At 38.3% G+C, this 14,985-nt stretch overlaps 1 protein-coding gene across 4 annotated transcripts in view; it reads left to right on the forward strand.

Moving 5' to 3' along the window:
- The window catches only part of Exph5 (exophilin 5), a 91,647-nt gene that overhangs the window by 44,422 nt on the left and 32,240 nt on the right, over positions 1 to 14,985 (forward strand). The window contains exon 1 of one of the 4 annotated variants that reach the window (XM_046466273.2): positions 7,723 to 8,171. The exons of the other annotated variants lie outside the window; for them this stretch is intronic. The gene's annotated coding sequence lies outside the window, so the exon portion shown is untranslated. Of the gene's footprint in view, positions 1 to 7,722; positions 8,172 to 14,985 lie in introns of those variants that run through there. 4 annotated transcript variants of the gene reach the window in all.

Consider the following 14,985-nt stretch of genomic DNA (forward strand, 5'->3'; position numbering starts at 1 on the left):
CTGTGTCACTGTAGTTTGTCTTACTTGTCATTATGATTTCAAGACACACCAACAAGAAAGACGTGAATTAATTGTCAGTCACACTTCAAAATAGAGCTCATCAGCTGGGCAGCATTCTTGCTTATGTTTAGCTTTTGGGTCAAGCAAGAATCCTCAGGTCAGTTGATTAGGGCTAGGAGTGCAAAAAAATAAGAAAGAAAAAAGGCAGGGGCAGGGTGGATCCCATGACCCAAAGCATAGCAATTATCCACAAATATTTTACTATGAGTAGGTCAGGCTCCCGCCACATCCTGGGTTGCCAGTTTGCTAGAAAAGTCGTCCATCCTCTCAGACTACCATGCTTAATTCATTGCTTCTGTGACTTTAATCCTGTTTTTGAATGATGGTAAAGAGAATAGAGGTACCAGGATGATTTTAAATAAAACAAAACAGTGCGAATCAGATATCAAGATTTCTTTTCCTATGCCAGACATTTCTTTGTCCAACCCAAAAAAAACAAGTATTTTTGCTAACAGGAGCAAAAATGACTCAAAGCTGAAAAAATATTGACTTTTAAAATGTAAGGTCATTGTTAATAAAGAATAGGACACACCCAGATACATATACCAAGTAAATAGTTCTATTCATTTCTACTTTTCTTCTATAAAATGCACCTGGCATCACTGCATTAACATTTCTATTCATTTTCGAGAGATTGGTTGGTTGTTCACACTGAGTACAATTATTTTGAACAATTCATGATGCACAGAGACATATTCAAAGTACATAATATCCTCCAATGGTATATTATCATTTGTATTGTGTGACAAAGCTTCATTTAGGCCTTTTCTCCAAAACCCATTGAGATTTCATGATAAAGTGTTTAATACATTGCAAAGAGTGATCACAAATTGTGTTTGTTTTTGAGATTGAGAAAGAAGAATTTAGCTACTAGAAACTGAATAATGATGTCAAATAATAACATAGACAATGACATTACCAGAAAAATTTCTGAAAAAAAAATTTCTTATATACTAAGTCAGGTTTCCATAAATACGTTATGTAATTTGCGGTAGTACTGCCAGTATTACTTCATTTCTCCCCAGGTACAGAATTTCTTACAGAATCACTCTAGTAGTGCTTCACAGGAATATGTTTTGGTAAATAAATGTAATTACATTTAAGACCAAACTTAGTAAGTTCTTCTGAATGAGATCTTACTCATGTGTGTGTATGTGTGGAACATCTCATCAGCAGAGTAATAATTCTAATGATCACCTTTTGTAGAAAGATCTAAGGGAAAAATGTTCTAAGTAAATCTCTTTGGAATGTGGTTCTTCAATAATTTCTAAAGAAGTGGAGTGCCTCAGCCGGGCAAAGCCAGTTCTTGGGAACAGGAATGTTAATCAAAATACAGCAGCATACTGGCATCATTTTGTCAATTGATGAAAAAAGTAGTGTAAACACAGCACTGATCTTTGACAGGCAGCTTTGCCAAAGAAGATTGGAAAAGGCAGGGACCATTTGAGTAAGGATTAGTTCAAGGATTAAGTCTTCTTAAAAATATATTGCAAACTGTAATACAATCCAATGACATCAAGCTTTCTTGACCCAGTGAGTGAATCCTGCAATTTATAACTCAAGAGACTTTCCTCAACTCCATCGTTCCTGGGAACCCAGGAACAATACATTCATGGTAATGGCATTCAGGAAACCCCAGGCCACTTTCTCAGCAGTTTGTGGCCTAAATCAAAGACTGAATACGTATTTGAGATCTATCTTTCTTGCCTCCTGGCTTCTATATTTGACCAGTATGTGAGGATGAAGTGGGAGAGGAAGGAAACCTCACATTGCAACATTAAATTCTTTAAAGTTGAAGCTCATTCTGGAAAGTTAGATTCGATTTGAGTTGGTTTTCTAACATCTTTAAGATGTCATGATATGGAGGGTGAATTAAGTTGAATATCATTGTAGGTTTTAATTAGAGAATGAAAAGTGAATGTAAGGTAATCTTGCAACCTGCCTGCCTGGACCCAGAATAAACTATGGGAGCATCACTTTTCTCTAACCTTGTAAAATTGCCTAGGCTTCTCCTTCTGTCTTCTTTTCCTGGCAGGACACATTGTAAAAATAAGCATTCAGCTTCATTCTTATTAATGAAAAACAAAGGAGGGATGCACCAGAGCCTCAGGAGTACAGTTGTGTCTTGTTACCTAACTCTACAGAACCAGCAGTACAGAGGATGTGGTCAGAATTTAGGATGTAGTTGTCTTTGGAAAGAAGCCATGAATAATATAATAAACAAATCCAAGGTGTTGAGATCATACACTTTATCTATGGATCAGAACTTTATTAGCTCTAACCTGTCTTGCAGTTGTGCTAGTAACAGCCTGACAGGAGTCACTTACCTCTGATTCTGCAGTCCTGCGCAGCTTCCCTGCACTTGTAGAATCCTAACATCACCTTGCGAGTCTCAGTGTAAGATGTCTGAGCATCTGTGTAAAGGGGAATAAGAGGGACGCAAAAGCTAAAAACTTCAAGCTGGGGTTGTAGCTCAGTGGAAGAACGCATGCCTAGCATGTGTGAGGCCCTGGATTTAATTCTCAGCACCACATGTAAGTAAATAATAAATATCCATTGACAACTAAAAAATATTTTTTAAAAACCTCTAGTTTGAAATTCTTTTGTATTCATTTGTTGGATTATTCAACAAATATTTATTCACTGCTTTGGTGTGTACAGGAATTCTGGCATCTGACTTAGGGAGCTGACATCTAGTGACAAGGCAACCAGCCTGCAAAAACTTTAGACACACTACAGAGAAAGTTTATTCCAGGCAGGCACTGAATAGTTCAAGCACTGAGTAAAATAAACTGGAAATTATTGTACTCTCAATGAATGGGGTCTTAAGCTAGGTGGAAATCTAACTTTTTTATTCTCCACTTACAACCTCTACAAGTTTTTCATCTTTCATAGTTTTAGGGTTTTTTACTGTAAAATGAATATTGTTGTCTTTCGGTATCTGCAGGGGTTGGTTTTAGGATCCCTCAATGGATACCAAAGTCTATGGATGCTCAAGTTTCATATAAAGAATGCTATAATACTTGCATATAACCTGTGCACACTGTCCCATATTCTTCCTTCATTCATTCACTTATCTCTCTCTCTCTCTCTCTCTCTCTCTCTCTCTCTCTCTCTCTCTCTCTTTCTTTTTCTTTCTCTCTTTCTTTTAGACTGGGTCTTGCTATGTTGCCCAGATTGGTGTCAAAACTCCAGCCTCTGAGCATGGGAACTACAAATCCATACCACCCCACCTGACTCTACATACTTTAAAGCATCTCTAAATTGCTTATGATAACTAATACAATGTAAATCCTATGTAAATAGTTGTTTTACTGTATTGTTCTGGAAATAATGGCAAGAAAAGATCTGTGCATGTTCGATACAGCCATTTTTTCCTAATATTTTTATTTGCAGTTTGTTGAGTCTGTGTTGGGAACCTGGAACTATGAAGGACCTACTTCATGGGGATCCTGTGGCGATTTAATTTGACAGTTTTTGTGGAAGTGCCCAGTGAAGCAGCTGTCATGTAACTTATACCTAATATTTAATTCTAGGACCACTTTACCCTGCAGGAGACAAGGTGCTGATGCAGTGGGCAGGTTTTGTTCAAGTTAAGCAACATCATGAAGACACTAGAAATGATACAAAAATAGTGTCTTAATTCAAGTTATTGTCAGTTTGAATCTGGAATCATGTTGTCCTCTTCTTGCTGTTTCATTTTAATCATGTAATGGACCCAGAGAAAAGCAGCAAAAAGAAAGGTCGAGGACATGAATGGACAGTAGACACAAGAGGACAACCTGAAAGACTGGGGTGGTGTGGGCTGGAACATAGAGGACTAAGGGAAATAGAGTTGGGATCTCTGAGATCTCAGACCAAGTTAAATGGGGATTTGTCATCCACATCCTGGAACATGAGGCCATTTCCTTTGAGACCTTTGTAGAAGTCTGCTTAGACTCACAGCAAGTGGGATGGCACTACAGAGGCTCCAGGTCAGCCCCCTCATTTTATAGGTGAAGAAATGCATGTTCAGAGAGAATAGTTTCCCAAATAGATATTCATTCATTCACCAAGGGCTTATTAAGTCCCTGGCCTACATCTGATGTCATTCCAGAAAACAAGACAGGCAAGGTCATTGCTATTATGGATTATATTTTAGTGGGGAACAGGGAGACAATAAAAAGAAAATAAATGAAGATGATGATTTCAAAAGAAGATTAATGAGATTAAGAAAAGTATACCAAGTAATGACAAAAAGTGACTATAGATGGGAGAAGGGATTTTTTTAAAGAATTTAACCTTTATTTTTTATGTAGTGTTGAGGATGGACCCCAGTACCTCACATGTGCTAGGTAAACACTCTACCACTGAGCTACAACTCCAGCCCAAGAAGGGATAATTTATTTTGAAAAGTCAGGGAACACCTCTGCAAGGACATGACATTTTAACTAAGGCCTAAATGAGACAAAGGAATTGCTGTGTGTCAAAACAGTGAGGAGCATTTCAGGTGGAGGCTACAGCAAGTGTGAATCCCAGTAGAAACTAGCTTGACTTGTGAGAGGAACAGAAAGGTGATATGAAACAGTGGCAGAAAAGGCAGAGGTCAGATACTATATGAAGACCATGAAGTTTAATGGTATTCTAAGCATGGAGAGAATTAAATAGAGAAGTGACATAAAATGGCTTACATTTATAAAAGATTGTGTAAAATAAAATTTATATATTGACCAAGGGGAAAAGGTTAGGTAGTCAGTGTAGGTAAGAATAAAAGGGTCTAGTAATTAGAAAATGGGCTAACAACTGTTTTTCAAATCAGGCAGTTGACATGGGTAAAAAACACGAGAGTTCAGAGGATGACGAATAGTTTTCCAAAGAAAGAACAAAAGAGTTGCTGGTGGTTATTTTTCAAAAAAAAATTTAAAAAAACTTTCATGTTTGTGTTCCTAGTCACATATAGGGAAAGAAAGGAAAGATGAAGATCAATGAAAGACAGAAGTTCTGAGGGCTATAAAAAAGGCAGGTCGCATCCCTCCCACATGCTTTTGGGCTCTGAAAGTCCCCTTCTCTCCAGGGAAGTCTGTCCTCTGTCACTTTTTTTTTACTTATTTATTTATTTTTATGTGGTGCTGAAGATCAAACCCAGTGCCTCATACACAGACAAGTGCTCTACCACTGACCACAAACCCAGCCCCTCTATCACTTTTTAAAATAAATCCTGCTAGGCTTAACTTACCTCAGCTGCTCCCTGTGTTCATTCTTTAACTCCATGAAACACAAACTCTGTCCAATCATCAATAAGACCGGTATCAGTAGGCTATTGTTTTAACTGAGCTCCTACACTAGTCCCCAATAGCCATACCAAAATGGAGTCATTTGTGTTAAATGTCACATAATCAGACCAAAACTTAAAAGAAATCAAACAAAATAAGAAAATATCCCAAAAGATAAGGTTATCAAAAAAAATTCACAACAAATAATCAAAACCATCAGTCAACCTGAGCCAACATGATAAGAAAGTCCCCCTCTACTTTAGTTCTTACAATGAAAGTAACCTGAAATAACCTTACATTAGCCAATATCCTTTATATATTCTGTTGTTTCCTTGATCCTGCTCAAGCTACTTTATAAAAATCAACTGTTCTGCCATGCCCAACAGAGCTATTTTGTAGATGGGATGCTTTCCAATTCATGAATTGCTAATAAAAGATAATTTAATCTTTAAAATTCAATTTGTCAAAATATTGTTTCTGGAATTTGCTTTGGCTGCTATGTGGAGTCTGGATAGAAGGAGATCCAGATTAGAAGGTAGGAGGTTCCTGCAGCCTTCCAGATAAGAAATGGTGGTAGTTTGGGCTGGGGTTGTGGCTCAGTGGTAGAGCGCTCGCCTAGCACCTGGGTTCGATCCTCAGCACCACATAAAAATAAATAAATAAAGATATTGGTCCAACTAAAAAATAAATAAATACTTTTAAAAAAAGAAAAGAAAAAGAAATGGTGGTAGTTTGGACAAGGAATGTGGCTATGGAAATACTTGATAGACTGCAAGCCCCAGGAAGGTGAGGACCTTTGTCTCTTGTACACTGTGTGATCCAAGCTCCTAGAACAATATCTGGTGCATAATTACTGCTCAATAACTATCAATTGAATCAAAGAATGGTCAATTTCAGAAATTTGATAGGAATCCAGGTTTATGATAAATACAAATATAAGCTCTTCCCAGTTTATGTACATTTGCCTTTTTGTGTTCAGAATAGTATGTGTTTTTAGATCTTTTGATAAAAAGATAATTGTAAGCAATTATGCAGCCCAAATCTTGGCCTCAGCCATTGTGTTTCAGCACAGTGGGCCATTCAATGCAGTGGCCAGCAGTGGCTGCCTTCCCAGCCAGTTCCTCATCTTGAGTGTGGCATCTGAGCCTATTTGTCAACATCTGCCCTGAAAGCTGTGGTTTTGGTGGAAGCATGCTTTTGATTTAAGTACAATGTGGAGATCCAGGAGGGGATCTATTATGTCTAAGCCAAATAATTGATGCTTTTGACTTTCCTTACAGGAAGGAATAGCCCTAAGGGCCATTCTCTTCCTGATGTCACTCGCTGTTGTGTTTGGGATGGTGATACAAATTGTCCACCCCAGCACTCTTCTCTATAAACTCTGCCTCCCAACCTGCTCAGCACTTCATCTATGCCAAACAGACCTTTCGTGCCTTAATGCAATCCTCACAAAAGCACTATGAGAAATCATCCCTCTTATCCCCACTTGATATATGAGAAAACTGAGGCACAGAGAGATTAAAATTATACAAGTAATAAAGGTTAAGGACAGCATTTAAATCAATAAGTCTGAATTTAATTTAGCCTGTCAGTATTTTAACATCCTCATTGATAAAATAGGAAATGATGACTATCAACCTTCACAAGGGTGCTTGTGAAGATTAAATTAGTTAATATGTATCACCGTGCCTGGTCCAGGAAAAGCACTATGTAAATGTTAGCTATAATTAACTTTCTGATACTAGTCCTATGCAAAATTTACTTCTTATAGACATGATTTCAATTTGTGTGCAGAGTCACATCTCTCACAGTAAATATTGACTGAGTTGCTTTACAATGATGGCATGAAATTTTTGTAGAATTCATTCATTACTCCAAAAGTGGTGCAAATCTTTACCTGATTGCCCTTAAGTCAGGAACCATACTGATCCCTGAGGAAGCCAAGTGAATGAGCCACAGTCCCGGCCCTCAAGGAGCTGACAGCCTAGTGAGACAGCCAAACAGGTACATACATGGCAAGTAATTCAATATAATCTGGTAAATATGGAAGTGATCCTGGATGCTTTCTGGTATGGTTTAGGTAAAAGGCACAAACAAAAAGAGATCAGGTAAATCTAGGAGGACAGAAGAGCCCTAGTGGCTACGAGGGGAATTAACGGTTCAACTCCAAGTTGAACCTCTAGCGGGGCAGCAAGTATTTTCTACAGAACCTTCTTTCAGGTGACTTTTGGTAAGAGATCACTCACTGTGAGCTGAACCCATATGGCAATTACATGCCTTTATTTTTACTTATATCATTTCTATTTTCCTGCTGTTGTGACTTTGTGTTATATTAAAACAAACATTCAGAAGGGAACAATGATCAATTGTTAAAATATAAAGCGATTTTCTTTTATCCATGGTGCGCAGTCTAGATCACAACCATTCAAGGAGTTTAAATGGATTTTATCATTGAGCTTGTTTTGAATGCTGGTGCCATTGTTGTGTTGCTGCCCTTTGAGTTCTAAAGATTTGTTGTTGTTGCTCACTTTACCCTTTTTTCTTATCTGAGCTTTCCTTCCTGCAGACTTCCTTCTTGTGGTTTAACTTTGCCATTATCAAAAGAACACATTTTCAATATACCTGTTTGGTTTTCCTAGTCCCTGCCCCTCCCTGTGGGCTGAGCCAAAGACCAGCTCTGATGTCAAGGCAAAGGCTCTCAAATAACAAATCTTTTCAGAGGAGCAACAGGGGGAGAAGTGGCTAAGAACTCACACTTGTCCTTAAGCATTCTTTAGTCAGCGAGCACAATAAGAAATCTTTACCTGGAAATATCGCCTTTCTGAAGCAGGAAAACAAAAGCAACATTTTCCAAAGATGGTGAGTCTGCTTTGGGGATTCAGCATTTTGAAAAGTTTCTGCTTGGGCATACTGATCTATTCTTCATTATGACATTAACCCTAGTCTAAACTGTGACTCAGGAACTAGTTCCTGCCCCATGCCTTACATTTGTGCTTTCCTGGGTGTTGTGTCAATACGAAACAAAATATGTTTGAATTCCTGTGTGGAAGGAAAACTTTTACGCTACTTTGATCACCTGTGAATAAAGAGGCAAATGTGCTTTCACAGGATGTAGTGCACTTGAAAAATTCATTCTGGGGCTCACCTATGACTGAACCTGTGAGACATGAATGGGTGGAGAGTTTAAGATTCCTCAAGAATTTGGCAAGAAGTCCTTAAAGCCTAGAGTAGAGGTTGATAGCGATCAGGATTCCTGGCTGCCTGGAAGACAGAACAAGATGTAATGGGACAGTCACTCACGGGAAAGTCATCTGTGAAAGAAAAACAACATACATACAGGAGCCAAGGAAGTAAGAAAAGTGGGGGACAGGGGGAAGGATACAAGTAGGAGATAAAAAGAGAGGTAAGAACAGCAAAAAGAGGAATCGATACCCTTGGCCAGAGGACCTGATAAAGGGAGCTATTTTGAGAACTGTTTGAAAATTTGCTGAGAAGGTCATGAAAACTATAATTCCTATTTTCTGGCTTAGGAGACTTGTTTGCTTTTAAATTTTGTATAACTGCTGTCTTTCCAGCATATTTGGATTATCATCACCACTTGTGTAATTAACAAATGTCACTATATGCGCATACAGTTGTATTGTTCACTAGTGGGGTTAATAATACACAGAGACCATAAGATATGTGGTTAAGAGAACACGGGTTTGAGAATCAGAAGCATGAGTTCACAGGGCAGTTCAAGGACTCCAGCATGCCTGGTTTGCCAGGCTTCAGTGTCCTCCTGCAGCATTATCACGAGGATTAACAATAATGACTGCAAGATTCTGGAGATAGGAAGAGCTCAATACATATCATCTGCCATGATTTTTTTATTATTATTATTTTACCTGCAGAGAAGATATAGAACCAATTATGTCTTAAGGCTCTTGTCAGCCTAAGATGTCTCACTTAAATGTGATTTATCAATGCTGAGGGTTTTGACCACAGATTTTAGAACAGAAGAGATCTTCAAGGTAATCTCATCTATCTCCAATTTCTAAAAATTATACACAACAAATCACCTCAAAACTTAAAAGACAGTTTCTGTTTATTAGCTTATGATTCTGTGAGACAGCCATTTGGGCTGGACCCAGCTGGGCTGGCCACCTGGAATCACTCAATTGTTTCAGGCAGGGGGGAAAGGGGGGGGGGATGGGAGGGTTGTAGTCACCTGGATCTGGATGGACTAAGATGGCTTTGCTTACATGTCTGGCAATTGGTGATGGCTTTCAGCTGGGTCTCTGTGAATGATCTCACCCTCAGGGACACTAGCCTGGGGCTTTATATTACAGTAGTCTCAAGATTCCCAAAGGGAGAAGGCAGAAGCAGTAAGATCTCTTAGAGCCTGGACTTAGACGTCTCACCATTTCACTTCCACCACATTCTGTTGGTCTAAGAAAGCACAAGGCCAGTCCAGATTCCAGGGTGCAGTGAAAGAGATCCTACTTCTTGATGGGAGGAATGGCAAAGTCACATTGCAAGGGAGTGTACCTTCAGGGAGAAGAGGAATTTTGAGGCTTTCTTTGCAAACAACCTACCATATCATCTAGCCAGCCCTCTTTTACAAATGAGGAAAAGTTAAGTAAAGAAAAGTTAAGCCAAGAAAGTTAAGTATGTAACCAACTTCATTCAGCTAGAACCTAACTCTGTCTGTGCTCTTTCTATTATCTGATGATAACTCAAGAATGGCCAGAGTTTGAGAAGGAACAGGAAAGAGCAGACATGAAATGGGAGATAAGGAGACAACTATCATTTACTGAGCACATTCTCAATGATTGGTACATAATTATTAGTCATGGAAATAAAGGTAAGGACAAAGACTTGCTCAGAATAAAGACAAACAAGCAGAGCACAACAGACACTAGTATGGCAATATGTAAATCAATGGATGTGTAACTGATGTGATTCTGCAATCTGTGTATGGGGTGAAGGTGGGAGTTCATAACCCACTTGAATCAAAGTGTGGAATATGATATGTCAAGAAATTTGTAATGTTTTGAACAACCCACAATAAAAAATTAAAAATATAAAAAAAAAAGAATAAAGACAAACAAAGATGACTAGTGAAGGTCAGCAAGGGAACAAATGGGGAAGAGAAAGAGGAGGGGGTTTGGGATTCTTAGCACAAGGCTGGAAAATCAAGAAAAAAATAAATTTAACTTGGGAAAAGGAACCTGAAAGGAGTGGCATGTCCAGGAGGTGCCAGGACGAAATCCTCAGCATACCCAGCAGGGTAGGATTCATGTAAATGAAGATGGCATTTGGACTTGGAACTGAGGGCTGGACCCAGCAAGAAAGGACCTGATTTAATTTAGTCAAGTTGATCAGCCTGAGGGTAAAGCAAATTAGAAGTATAGACAACAGTCCCTTGTGATATGTTGAGTCAGTCTGGACTAATTAAGCAGACAAGCTGTGTACTGGTAATTTATATATATACACACATATATGTGTGTGTGTGTGTGTGTGTGTGTGTATATATATATATATATATACATATATATATATATATATATATATGTCATTTATAACCCTGAGTTCCTGTCATTGGCCTAAGTGGGCTGTACACACCAAATGGATGGCCATGTGTGTAACAAATCAACACAGATGAGGAAGAGTCTCGTGCCACTCAAGCTTGTTGGAACTTGGTTGAATTGTGTTTACAAGCACGTGTTATCCCCATTAGGCTGAGATATAAAACACTGCCCTCGAGTTTCACATATTACTGTGCCCTTGCTTTTTTTAAATTTTTTTTAGTTGTTGATGGACCTTTATTTTTTTTATTTATTTGTATGTGGTGCTGAGAATTGAACCCAGTGCCTCATGGATGCTAGTCAAGCACTCTACCACTGAGCCACAACCCCAGCACCCACCTCCCCGCCCTTGCTTTTATAATCAGAAATTTCTCTTACTTGCTGATGTTGAACTTACTTGATATTTTATGTCTTAAGTAAATTGGTGAGCCAAAACTGCACTAATTTTATAATTGTTATGTTTTTAGTACAAGAAACTAAGGCAACCACCATAAACATTCAAATAATATTTTATTGGACACAGACTCTTGAGTATATAAATTTAAGAAGGCATGTTCAGGTTCCCACAGAGTAAGAAGAGTCACTTCTTACTTCAAAAGTCATAACTATTTTCATTTTGCTTCTTTAGTAATAATAATCACAGCTTTTGACAGCCTGAACTTTGGGTTTTCTGGCTCATGATTGAACATGTTCATCCACTCTCCTGACAACCATCCCCAGGATCAGCCCTGAAAGATTTGTGGTTTGAGAGCTTCTGAATTTCTTCAAAATCTTGCCCCATTCATGTATATACATGCCACTACTGCCTGAATGTCATTTCTCATTGCCTTCAGGAAACAAATATTACCATAAACATATCTACATATTAATTGTGTTTTATGTACTCTATCCCTAGCTAGAATGAGGTTTCTGTGGCCCAACATTCAAAGTCTAATGAAAATAAAAGTCAAAAACCTGGATGAAATAAGAAAAAGGAGTTACTTTTTATTAAATATTTCTCATTCCAATGAAAAATTTTGAGGCACTGATTCATAAATTAGCAACCCCCCCGTGCCAAAACACAAAATGTAATTTCACACATATGAGAAAGTGTTCAAACCTCACTACTTATCAAAGAAATGTAGCATATTTTATGAAACAAAGTAAATAAGACTTCTCAAAAAGAAAAATAATTATAGACACAGTTCCATTAAAATATTAAATTAGGAAAATAAAAATACTTAAAATAATAATACCCAGCCTTCCAAGGATGAGTAGTTCTTGTACATTACTAGGAGGAGTAATGTTGCTTATATCCCTTTTGATAAGTATTTTGGTAGTTCGTATAAAGAAACACAAAAATATTTTGACTCCTTGACTCAATTATTCTTTCAGAGACGCTATAAAAATAGAAAATGCACAATGACATCTTTTATTGCAATATTTACAAGGGAAAATCTTCACCAGGGGAAGAGTAAATAAATTATGGAAAATATACTAACTTGAATATTATGCAAATATTTAGTATTTGCCCTGAAAATGAGTAATGTTAAAAGTATTTTTGACAAAGTGTTAAGGGTTTTTTTTTTTTTTAAAGATTATATAGGCATGATCTCTATGAATGGCATTTACTTAGGTAAATCTGACATCTAGGAGTCTTCCTTGACTTGTCTCTGCCCTTAAACTCCACCCCCACCAAATCACGTCATCCTTATGGACACCTGGAGTCAATTTTACCCACTATGTCACTCTAAACACTTTCTACTTCACTTCAGCCTCACCACCATCATCCTGATCCAAGCAGATACCTCTGTTTCCTATAGGTAACCTTGACTGGTCTCCTCTCCCCCACTGGAATCTACTTTCCACCTGTAGCTAGGATGAGCTTTTAAAAATGCAAATCCGATGTGTCACACCTCTCATGCTTTCTCATTGCTTCAGGATCAAACACCAAAGCACTTAATCTGACCCCTAGCACTGCATGATCTAGTGGCTGTCTCTCTCCTCTCCCCTTTGGTTAGGCTTCCTCTCCCTGACCACCCTCCAGCCACAGGGCTATAGTTCTCCAGTTACTACTTCTCCACCTAGGATCCCCCAGCCCACTACCCTTCGCCTCATCCTTTATCCTTCCAGGGAATCTTCACTGTGATCTCAGGCAGGTCCCCTAGTTGCATGCTCTTGTAGTACCTATTTACATTTTGTTGTTTATTGTCCCCTCCCACCTACCCCCCAACACACACAAATATAAATGCTCCCACCCCAGCAGAATTTAAATTCCGTAGGGCAAGCATTCTTTACCCAGGGTTCAAACATACGTTGAATGAATAAGTCACACTTACCACTATTATTACATCTCTATTGTTACTGGACTCATGTTCATTTCTCCCATTAGACTGTCAGCTACCTAGAGTGGAGCCAAATCTGTTTTGCTCACTGTTGTAGGCCAGCAAGCGCATCATTCGAGGCTTTCTGCTGATATATATGAAATAAATTCTATTACAACCATATGAAAAACACAGAGGATAAAACACATTAAAAAGGCAATAATGGATATATTAGGATTGTAGAAATATGACATTTTTCTCTATCTTCCACAAATATGTAATGCAAAAATGTTAAAATAAAAATTCACATACAAAAAGAAACATCTTGTTCTGGGGATATATCTCAATAGTGGAGGAATTGCCTAGCATGTGAGAGGCCCTGAGTTTAATCCCCAGTACTTCTGAAAAAAAGAAACAGCTCCACGTGTTGTACTTATAGAATCAACATAACAAAAAAGCTAAACATAGAAATGATACCTATAATTATTCTACCCTAAAAGATCAGACGTTTTCTTTTGTTCCCAAATGTGTCCAAATGATTGCATCATTTTTACATAGTCATGCTCATTGGCAAAATGCTGTATTTTGTTTTTGCCATTTCACGTAAATTCATGTGAATTTTCTTAGGATTCTCTATTGCCTGCATAATTATGGTTAGCAACTACATGGATGTTCATTAAATTTGTGTGCTTGGGAGTAGCTATTGCTTTAAGATATATTTCCTGAAATGGAATTCAAAATGCATGAGTATTCACAAGAAAATATTGATGTCTGAATCTATTGACAATGAGATGGATAAAAACCAGGCAGCTATGGTATGTGTGCAAGGTGCTAGAGATGGCAGTAAGTGAGCTGTGATTATTTTTAAAAGAGAGTCCAAGTTACACCAAGCCTATAAGGGGAAAAATAAAAGGTTATATTTATATTGGGCATTCCTAAGTCAGGTAGCTTGACCTCCTTCTGAAATTAGATTGGTATGTGGAGAAGTGGAAGAGGGTGGTGCTGACTTTGGGGAACCAACAATTAGGGAAGGTTTCCAGGAAGTAGAGGTCATGTCCCAATATGGGACATTAGTAAGGTGTTAGAGACAGCTTGAACTTATTAGCAGCTCTATGAGTGGCATATTTTATACACTTATGTAAATCAAAATCTAGGAGTCTTCCTTGACATGTCTCAGCCCTTAGCCCCCCCAAAACACTCAATCCCAGTGGACATCTGAGAGTCAATTTTACCCCTTAAGTTGCTCTGAGTGCTTATGCTTTTCTTCAGCATCACCACCATCACCCTGGTCAAGTAAACACCTCTCTCTACCAGCCCCTTGACTAGTCTCCTGTCCCCTACTGCTACCTAAGCAAGGGATCACCTATAGAATTGTGACCTCATGCACATTGAAAGATGCCCTGCAGCTTTGTGTGGATTTCTTTTCTTTTTTTTTTAATATTTATTTTTTAGTTTTTTTTTTTTTTGGTGGACACAATATCTTTATTTTACTTTATGTGGTGCTGAGGATCAAACCCAGTGCCTCATGAATGCTAGACGAGCACTCTACCACTGAGCCACAACCCCAGCCCCTGTGTGGATTTCTTCTACTCAGTAGATCCAGCAGAGGCACAGGATTCTGAGGGCAGCTCTGATGCCCCATCATTCAGCACTGGTTAGAAGCAGATACCTGGGGGTCTCTTAGTCTATTCTGGTAGTAAGGGAAGTCTCAATAGACAGGAGCTACCAGGTATCAGAGAGTGGCCATGGCAAAAGAGGAGGCACTAGTGCAAATTTGTGGGCTGAACATAATGATTGCTG

This window comes from Marmota monax, unplaced genomic scaffold, assembly GCF_021218885.2.
Source record: "Marmota monax isolate L192 unplaced genomic scaffold, Marmota_monax_Labrador192_F-V1.1 WCK01_AAM20220418_F8-fsc00045, whole genome shotgun sequence".
Lineage (NCBI taxonomy): Eukaryota > Metazoa > Chordata > Mammalia > Rodentia > Sciuridae > Marmota > Marmota monax.